The sequence below is a fragment of the Lethenteron reissneri genome, chromosome 62 (genome assembly GCF_015708825.2).
Source record: "Lethenteron reissneri isolate LAM-NWPU_2019-01 chromosome 62, ASM1570882v1, whole genome shotgun sequence".
NCBI lineage: Eukaryota > Metazoa > Chordata > Hyperoartia > Petromyzontiformes > Petromyzontidae > Lethenteron > Lethenteron reissneri.
In genome coordinates, this window is record NC_083840.1 from 749,862 (window position 1) to 759,064 (window position 9,203).

A 9,203-nucleotide genomic window follows, 5' to 3' on the forward strand; every position below is an offset into this window, starting at 1 on the left:
AGCCAGAACGATAAGAAGAGGCTAACCTACTTCCAATTATATCAGTCACATCTTTACCAACGTCATCATCAGAAGTAGCAGAGTTCTATAGGCAACCTCACCGACAGACAAAGACGTCTTACTGCGTCTCACAGTACATTCAGAAAGAGGGTCTTATGATAAGCAGTCTTTCGAAAATGCCAAAGCCTCATCTGAATTCTATTCCTCCTATGCCTCCTGTCCACATGCCTCCACTACTACGCCCAGGGGAGAGTGGTTTGGCCAGCCGTGGAGAGGTGCGTAACAATCGTTCCAAGCCATGGAATGAGCCCGTTGCTATCAGAAAGAATATGGCTCCATTTCTAGACTGGACCTCCCACAAGGTACTGGAGAGTAAGCTCGCCGAGCTATCGAGCAAGACAATGCGAAAGCAGAAGAAGAAACAGGAGCTGGATGCAGCCATTAATAGGGAAATTGCCCTCCTGACTGAGGGGAAAAGGTTGGCTCAAGCGAGACACAGCCTCGACAGTGACCGTATCAGGCGTACTTCCAAAACCCAGAAGTTCGTGGTTGCCACAGCACGGTTCGACCAGTTAAAGGACGTCCTGGCAAACCTCAGATCCGAATTGGAGGATCTCAGAATGGAGCACAACCGAAGCAGCAAGTGTCAGAAGAGTCTCTCTTCAGAAATGAATAGACTAAAGAAGATGGCATCTTTCTGCAAGGCCACGACCCGAAAGGCTCTGATTGAAAAAAAGGGAATTGCTGCCCAGATTAAGCAGCTATTAGAGGCATCTACACAGGAGACTATCTCTTTTCACTCCAATAATTTGCGCCGAGAATTAAGAGTTACAGCCAAGAAGGAAATGAGAATATTCATGGAGAATCAGACGACTGAAAACCGGGTTACACAGACCCCCAGCAAATTGCCTCTCATAGAACTGCCAATTCACCATGATGAGGAGGATGAGGAGTATCAGCTTGCTCGTTGTGACATGCATGTACTTGCCGTGAAGGATATCTGGAACACCAAGGTGAGGATTGAAGAGCTGAAGACGAATTTAAATAATCGCGAGGAGGAAGTGAAGGCGGCACAGGCCAAGGCCAAAGTGCGCCTGCGTTTGGTGTTGGAAGAAAAAGGTCGCATGAAGCGACGTGCAGCAGAGAAGGGGTCCCACGTAGAGAGGATAACATCTGCTGTGGACGCCATCGTGGCTCTGGGCCTCGACACCTCTTCCCAGCCAACATCAACAGCAGCACCACCAGCATCATCGTTTATTCACCACCGCACGGTGTGCCTGCTGGAGCAATTGGTGATTAAGGTTAACGAACTCCTGAGGGTCAAATCCATCCTGATGATGAAGAAGCAGATGCTGAACACCCATTCCCGGTTGTCCCGCAGAATTGATCTGGATGACGATGAGGATTCCTTTAGCGATGATGATGATGATGCCACTCTGCCCGCTCTGTGTGACCCACGCACACCTCCCTTCCCTCGTGTAGTGGAGCCTGAGTGCTTACCCTCAGCACACTCGTACGATTTTGAGGGCAGCAATAGGCTGGAGGAGAGCGATGAGGAAGTTGTTGATCATGAAATAGAAGAAGAATTTCGTCTGCTTTCCCTGCGTGTGCTGCACAAGAAAGCACGGATGGCCATGGACTTTAAATAAGTTTTCTATAAAAAACAGCTTTGTTCGATTTCCTGGCATGCATTTAATTAATTAACCCTAAATCCACCCCATGCCTTTATCCACCCAGGAATGTTAAGAAGTACAAATATATTAAATTTGATCAGCAGCTGGCATATATGTATCCTTTCGCGACCAATGTAATCCATGAACGTAGTACTCGGATTGTAAATGTTGTGCATTTACTCTCCAACACACCTTCATGCTGTACGAGTAACTAAATGGCATGTTCTGTTTACGTGACAAACCTTTCTAATTGGCTGTGTCGGGTGGTGGTGGGTTTAACGACACAGTTACATTTACACGATCTAACCCAAAAATACGTATTATAGCTGCCATATAGTTGGGTAAAATGCGTGTGCATGCACCTATGCCAGGATATCCAGCCATCGTGGAAGAGTACTAGTTATATCTGCTTTTAAGCTAATTTTTGCGGAGGCCCATTCAACCAGTATAAATGTGATCAAATAATTGCATGGGCTGTACCTTTACCGCTTACAGTCGGTTGTTGAATGTGTTGAAATTCTATTGCACGTGTTGTGTTTCTGTCACACTGTAGTATGCAGTCATTGCTGGACAAATTCATATTTTTTTAAAATAAATGTTAGGAACGCTTTACATATTGCTTCCCTGTTTCTGATCATTACTCGTGATAAATACAAAAGCATCAAAGTTAAAAACAAAAGTCCCCAACGTAACCGTTATGTCGTGACGGTGTCTACCCTGTGTGGAAAAATGATTGGTTGTTTTACCCAATACACAAGAGGCAAATCCGTAGTGGAGTACGGTTTTGGTTTTCAAGGCAAACTCAACGGCTTCCTTATATCAAGGGGAAAAACCACCACAAATGTCAACCGTGAAAATTGCGCACCCATGCACTCTTACACACACCCAACCCTCAACCGCCCATGCCCTTATATGTGAAATCATTAGTGAAAGATTTACAATGTAAGTTTGTGTAAATCTGAATTATAAAGCAGAGAATACATCTGTTTGTTTGTGTGAAGCAGCAAAAACTCTCGAACGTTGAGCTCTAGCGTCATGAAATTTGAACAGCTTATGCTGTCTGGAATTTCTAAGTAAACGCGACTATTTTCAGCTACGTTATTCCCTTCCCGAGTTATCACGTGATAAATTACTCACAATACCCCCACAGTGTTACCACGTGATGCATTACTCACAATACCCCCCGGTGTTACCACGTGACGCAATACTCATATTACTCCCAGGCTATTACCACGTCATGCATTACTCACAATACCCTCACGGTGTTACCACGTGACGCATTACTCACAATACCCCCACGGTGTTACCATGTGAAACATTGCTCACAATACCACCACGGTGTTACCACGTGAAACATTGCTCACAATACCACCACGGTATTACCACGTTATACATTACTCACAATACCCCCACAGTGTTACCACGTGACGCATTACTCACAATACCCCCACGGTGTTACCATGTGATACATTACTCACAATATCCCCACGGTGTTACCACGTGAAACATTGCTCACAATACCACCACGGTATTACCACGTTATACATTACTCACAATACCCCCACAGTGTTACCACGTGACGCATTACTCATAATACTCCCAGGGTGTTACCACGTGATGCATTACTCACAATACCCCACAGTGTAACCACGCGACGCATCTGTTTTTTTCAGTGAAATATAAGGGAATATGAAATTATTACAAAACAAGATTCCAAGTCACGGGCAAAGCCGGGTAGTAAAGCCAAAACACATATATAGACAAACACACGCAGACACATACAAATACAAACAAAAACACACACATACATATGCAAACAATAAAAATAAACATCCCTCATAGCACTTTGAAGGTGGATTAATTTTTTGCTGGAAGGAATAATTCAAAAGAACGCTTACAAAAATGCAAGCACACACACATTAAAATAAACATTTACATAAACGCACGCATTCAATCACACATCCTATTGTTGCGTCACAATTGGCTGCACACCACGTGATGCTGAGTGTGCCACGTCAAGGAAATCACGTGCATCCTGTGACATCATCACTTCCTGCAGCCAGAACGATAAGAAGAGGCTAACCTACTTCCAATTATATCAGTCACATCTTTACCAACGTCATCATCAGAAGTAGCAGAGTTCTATAGGCAACCTCACCGACATGGAGAGGTGCGTAACAATCGTTCCAAGCCATGGAATGAGCCCGTTGCTATCAGAAAGAATATGGCTCCATTTCTAGACTGGACCTCCCACAAGGTACTGGAGAGGAAGCTCGTCGAGCTATCGAGCAAGACCTTGCGAAAGCAGAAGAAGAAACAGGAGCTTGATGCAGCCATTAATAGGGAAATTGCCCTCCTGACTGAGGGGAAAAGGTTGGCTCAAGCGAGACACAGCCTCGACAGTGACCGTATCAGGCGTACTTCCAAAACCCAGAAGAAGTTCGTGGTTGCCACAGCACGGTTCGACCAGTTAAAGGACGTCCTGGCAAACCTCAGATCCGAATTGGAGGATCTCAGAATGGAGCACAACCGAAGCAGCAAGTGTCAGAAGAGTCTCTCTTCAGAAATGAATAGACTAAAGAAGATGGCATCTTTCTGCAAGGCCACGACACGAAAGGCTCTGATTGAAAAAAAGGGAATTGCTGCCCTAGATTAAGCAGCTATTAGAGGCATCTACACAGGAGAAAATCTCTTTTCACTCCAATAATTTGCGCCGAGAATTAAGAGTTACAGCCAAGAAGGAAATGAGAATATTCATGGAGAATCAGACGACTGAAAACCGGGTTACACAGACCCCCAGCAAATTGCCTCTCATAGAACTGCCAATTCACCATGATGAGGAGGATGAGGAGTATCAGCTTGCTCGTTGTGACATGCATGTACTTGCCGTGAAGGAAATCTGGAACACCAAGGTGAGGATTGAAGAGCTGAAGACGAATTTAAATAATCGCGAGGAGGAAGTGAAGGCGGCACAGGCCAAGGCCAAAGTGCGCCTGCGTTTTGTGTTGGAAGAAAAAGGTCGCATGAAGCGAAGTGCAGCAGAGAAGGGGTCCCACGTAGAGAGGATAACATCTGCTGTGGACACCATCGTGGCTCTGGGCCTCGACACCTCCTCCCAGCCAACATCAACAGCAGCACCACCAGCATCATCGTTGATTCACCACCGCACTGTGTGCCTGCTGGAGGAATTGGTGATTAAGGTTAACGAACTCCTGAGGGTCAAATCCATCCTGATGATGAAGAAGCAGATATGAAACACCCATTCCCGGTTGTCCCGCAGAATTGATCTGGATGACGATGAGGATTCCTTTAGCGATGATGATGATGATCATGCCACTCTGCCCGCTCTGTGTGACCCACGCACGCCTCCCTTCCCTCGTGTAGTGGAGCCTGAGTGCTTACCCTCAGCACACTCGTACGATTTTGAGGGCAGCAATAGGCTGGAGGAGAGCGATGAGGAAGTTGTCGATCATGAAATAGAAGAAGAATTTCGTCTGCTTTCCCTGCGTGTGCTGCACAAGAAAGCACGGATGGCCTTGGCCTTTAAATAAGTTTTCTATAATAAAAAACAGTTTTGTTCGATTTCCTGGCATGCATTTAATTAATTAACCCTAAATCCACCCCATGCCTTTATCCACCCAGGAATGTTAAGAAGTACAAATATATTAAATTTGATCAGCAGCTGGCATATATGTATCCTTTCGCGACCAATGTAATCCATGAACGTAGTGCTCGGATTGTAAATGTTGTGCATTTACTCTCCAACACACCTGCATGCTGTACGAGTAACTAAATGGCATGGGTGTGGGCTGTGCGTGAGAGTGGGTGAGGGTGAGCTGCGTGTGAGTGAGCTGTGTGTGTGTTTAAATTTAGTGTTTTAAAGATGTCAATTCACCTGCTGTGTATCTTACTACTGTCCCTCCCGGCCATATCTAGTGCCACACTCAACTCTACAAACGGCTACCCGCGTTACTTCGCGTCAATACTTATTGCTAAATTTGCAACTACACCTGCTAATGAAACAACTTATAGACACTTCTACACTCCATCATTATATCCTTTTAAACCCTATCTTTGTCCCATTACTTCACCAGCACTCCTTCCAAACTTCATTCTGCTCTTAAAAATAACACCATCTGCGAGCTGCTGCTATTCGTCCAAGGTTCGTCGCTCTTCATCCTTTCACAGAAAATACCTGTGCAAACTATTAATTCTACTTTTCTTATTTCTGGGTGGTATTGAGCTTCATCCTGGACCAAATGTAAAGAACTCATATAATTCTGTAGATTTTTCTGGCAGAAAAGGTGTTGGTGTTCTACATGTCAACATCAGAGGGCTTTTGATTAAATTAAGTCAACTAAAACTAGAAGTAGCAAATCTTGACCCGGACATATTTTGCCTAACAGAAACATTTCTCACTCCTGCCGTCAATGACTTGCAGATTACGATTGACAACTACAATCTTTTTCGGCTTGACCGAGGATCTAAAGGAGGTGGAATTGCCATCTATGTTCGTAATACTATTGCATGTTCACCAGCTCACTCCTTGTTTAAAAAATGTTGCTTTGAAGGTCTGGCTCTCAGAATAACTCTCCCTAATAATCAACACATATTGGTAGTGTGCTGCTATAGACCGCCTAGTGGGAAGGATGTTGAAGCTGCATCTGCACTGAGAGAGCTTCTTGGGGGCCTCCCTAAAGGTGAAATAGTTTTAGTGGGTGATCTAAATTGGAATTGGCTAAACCCGCCGGCCGTGGCCACAAATTTTGCAGATGAATTTAACCTGTTTCAATTAATAAATATCCCCACAAGACCCAACCTAAAAAATCCGGGACAGTCATCTCTGCTTGACGTCCTATTGACAAATGCCCCTCACAATTTCGCACTGACTGGTGTTCTAGGTAATAACCTTAGTGATCACTCCTTCATTTTTGGGGTGAGATCATCAGCCAGACCCAAAGCCCCCCCTAAATTGGTTGAGAAGCACTCCATGAGACACTTCAGCACTCAGGCATTTACTAATGATGTGCTTCACTCGGATATTGACAAGGTCTGTGATATTCCAAACCTGACTACGGCTTGGGAGACCTTCAGGTACACGTTTCTCCAAATTCTTAACAAACATGCTCCGTTGGTTAAATTTAAAACTAAAGGCAACCGTCCACCATGGTTTGATCCTTTGATTACAAAGCTCATGAAAACTAGGGACAAGGCTTGGGCATGTGCTCAGAAAAGTAATTTGGTCAATGACTGGCTAGAATACAGGATTTTAAGGAATAGATGCGTCAAAAAAATACGGCATGCAAAAAATAACTACTTCTCTTCCACTCTCCTTGAATCTCATGGAAATGCCAGGATTTTCTGGAAAACAATCAAATGTATCGAAAAGGCATCCAAAACAGATCATCTGCCCGTTCAGCTTAACCGAAATGGGGAATATTTTTCAGATCCCCAAAAAATAGTTGACAATTTTAACCTTCATTTTTCTGAAGCTGGTACCCTATTTGATAATGTATTGGGAGTCACCCCTGCTCATGCAAATTCCTACACTCCTGTCCAAACATTAAGCGAATTTAGTTTTCAGCCAATCCACGAAAGTAATGTTCTGAAACAACTGTCCTACCTCAAAGGGTCCTCCTCTACCGGAGCAGATAGTATTCCCGTCTTTGCTCTACTAACTGTTGGTCACCTAATATACAAACCTATAGCCCATATTTTCAACCTGTCCATCAAAGAAGCATCAGTTCCTCTAGAATGGAAACATTCCTATGTTCGTCCACTTCACAAAGGGGGCCCTAAAGATGATCCAAATAACTACCGACCTATCTCAATTTTGTCCCCGTTGATGAAAATTTTTGAAAAATTATTGACCTACCAAATTAGCAGTTTCCTGTCCGCCAACAATCTATTACATCTAAAACAATCTGGGTTCCGAAAAAAATACAGCACCACATCTGCTGCATTAGACTCTCTGAATCACATTTACAGTAGCCTTGATAATAAGCAGTACTGCGCCTGTCTTTTTCTTGACTTGTCCAAAGCTTTTGATACAGTAGACCACAACATCCTGCTTAGTAAAATAAGTTGCCTCGGTTTTTCCGAAAACACAGTAAAATGGTTAAAAAATTACCTTATTTCTCGCACCCAAACTGTATTCACAGAGGGTTGGAGGTCAAACAGTGTTAAGATAACAAAAGGGGTTCCACAGGGTTCCATTCTCGGCCCCCTCTTGTTCTCTCTTTATGTAAATGACTTGGGCACTGAACTGGATTATTCCAGGGTAAATCTTTTTGCAGATGACACGGTACTAATTACTGCTGGCCGCTCTCCGGATGACGTGATTGCTAAGCTCCAGAGTGATTTCAACAAACTACAACATCAGCTAGTTGCTCTTAAACTAGTCCTAAATCCTGCCAAAACCAAGGTGCTATGCTTCTCACCAGGACTAAAGCGGGAAGTTATTTTTCCCCAATTACATACCTTAAATAATGATCAAATAGAGCAAGTCAAGATCTATAAGTATCTTGGGGTCATCCTGGATTCAAAACTGAATTTTGAAGATCACATTGATTATATTGGGAAAAAGACAAAAATTAAAATTGGTTTTCTATATCGACACAAGCACTGCTTCCCCCCTATGTTCCGTTTGGAATTGATTAAAGCTACCATACTGCCTCTACTTGATTACTGTGACATTGTGTATAAATCAGCCCCAAGTACTGTACTGAAGAAGCTTGACTCAATGTATCACTCGGCCTTAAGATTTGCATTGAACTGCCCATATAGGACTCACCACTGTGATCTCTACATTGGGTCAAACTTAACATCTCTGAATGTTCGACGGCTTGTGCACCAGATCTTATTTATTCATGATGTACTTGCAAAAAAATCTGCAGATTACCTGCTGGATCTCGTCTCTGTTTCAAAGAACAAATTTGACCTAAGGTCTACACTCATTTACCAGCTTAATATTCCCTATTGCCGTACATATACTGGAGGAAGGGCCTTTGCTACTGATGCCCCCAGGGTCTGGAATGCTGTTGCAAATAAATTGAAACTTGAGTCACTACCTATGAGATCTTCACTCAAAACTGCTTTAGAGGAGTTGTACACCCCTAGCTGCCAGTGCTATTCAGTGACCTAAAATAAAATGTTTCGCTCTGGATGATCGCTACAAAGTGTGACCTGTGTTTTGATTTAGTGTGCTGATCTTAAAGGTGCATTGAAAATTTACAATACTCCGATTGATGCTCCTGCTGTTGTGGAGTGACTCATGCAGCCAGCTATGGCTGCAGGGTTTTCGTAGTACATGTTGTTTATGCCATTTATTGTGAAAATTCCGTCACAGTTCCTATGATTGCTTTTTCATTGCTTTCATGGCTTTATTTTGGTGATTTCGAAAAGTGTATTGGTTTAGCCATGTTTGTGTTGTTGTAGTACAGAGTTAGACTGATGGCCTTAATCTAAGTTGTCTTGTGGTTGTTGTTGTTTGTTGTAGTACAGAGTTAGACTGATGGCCTTAATCTAAGT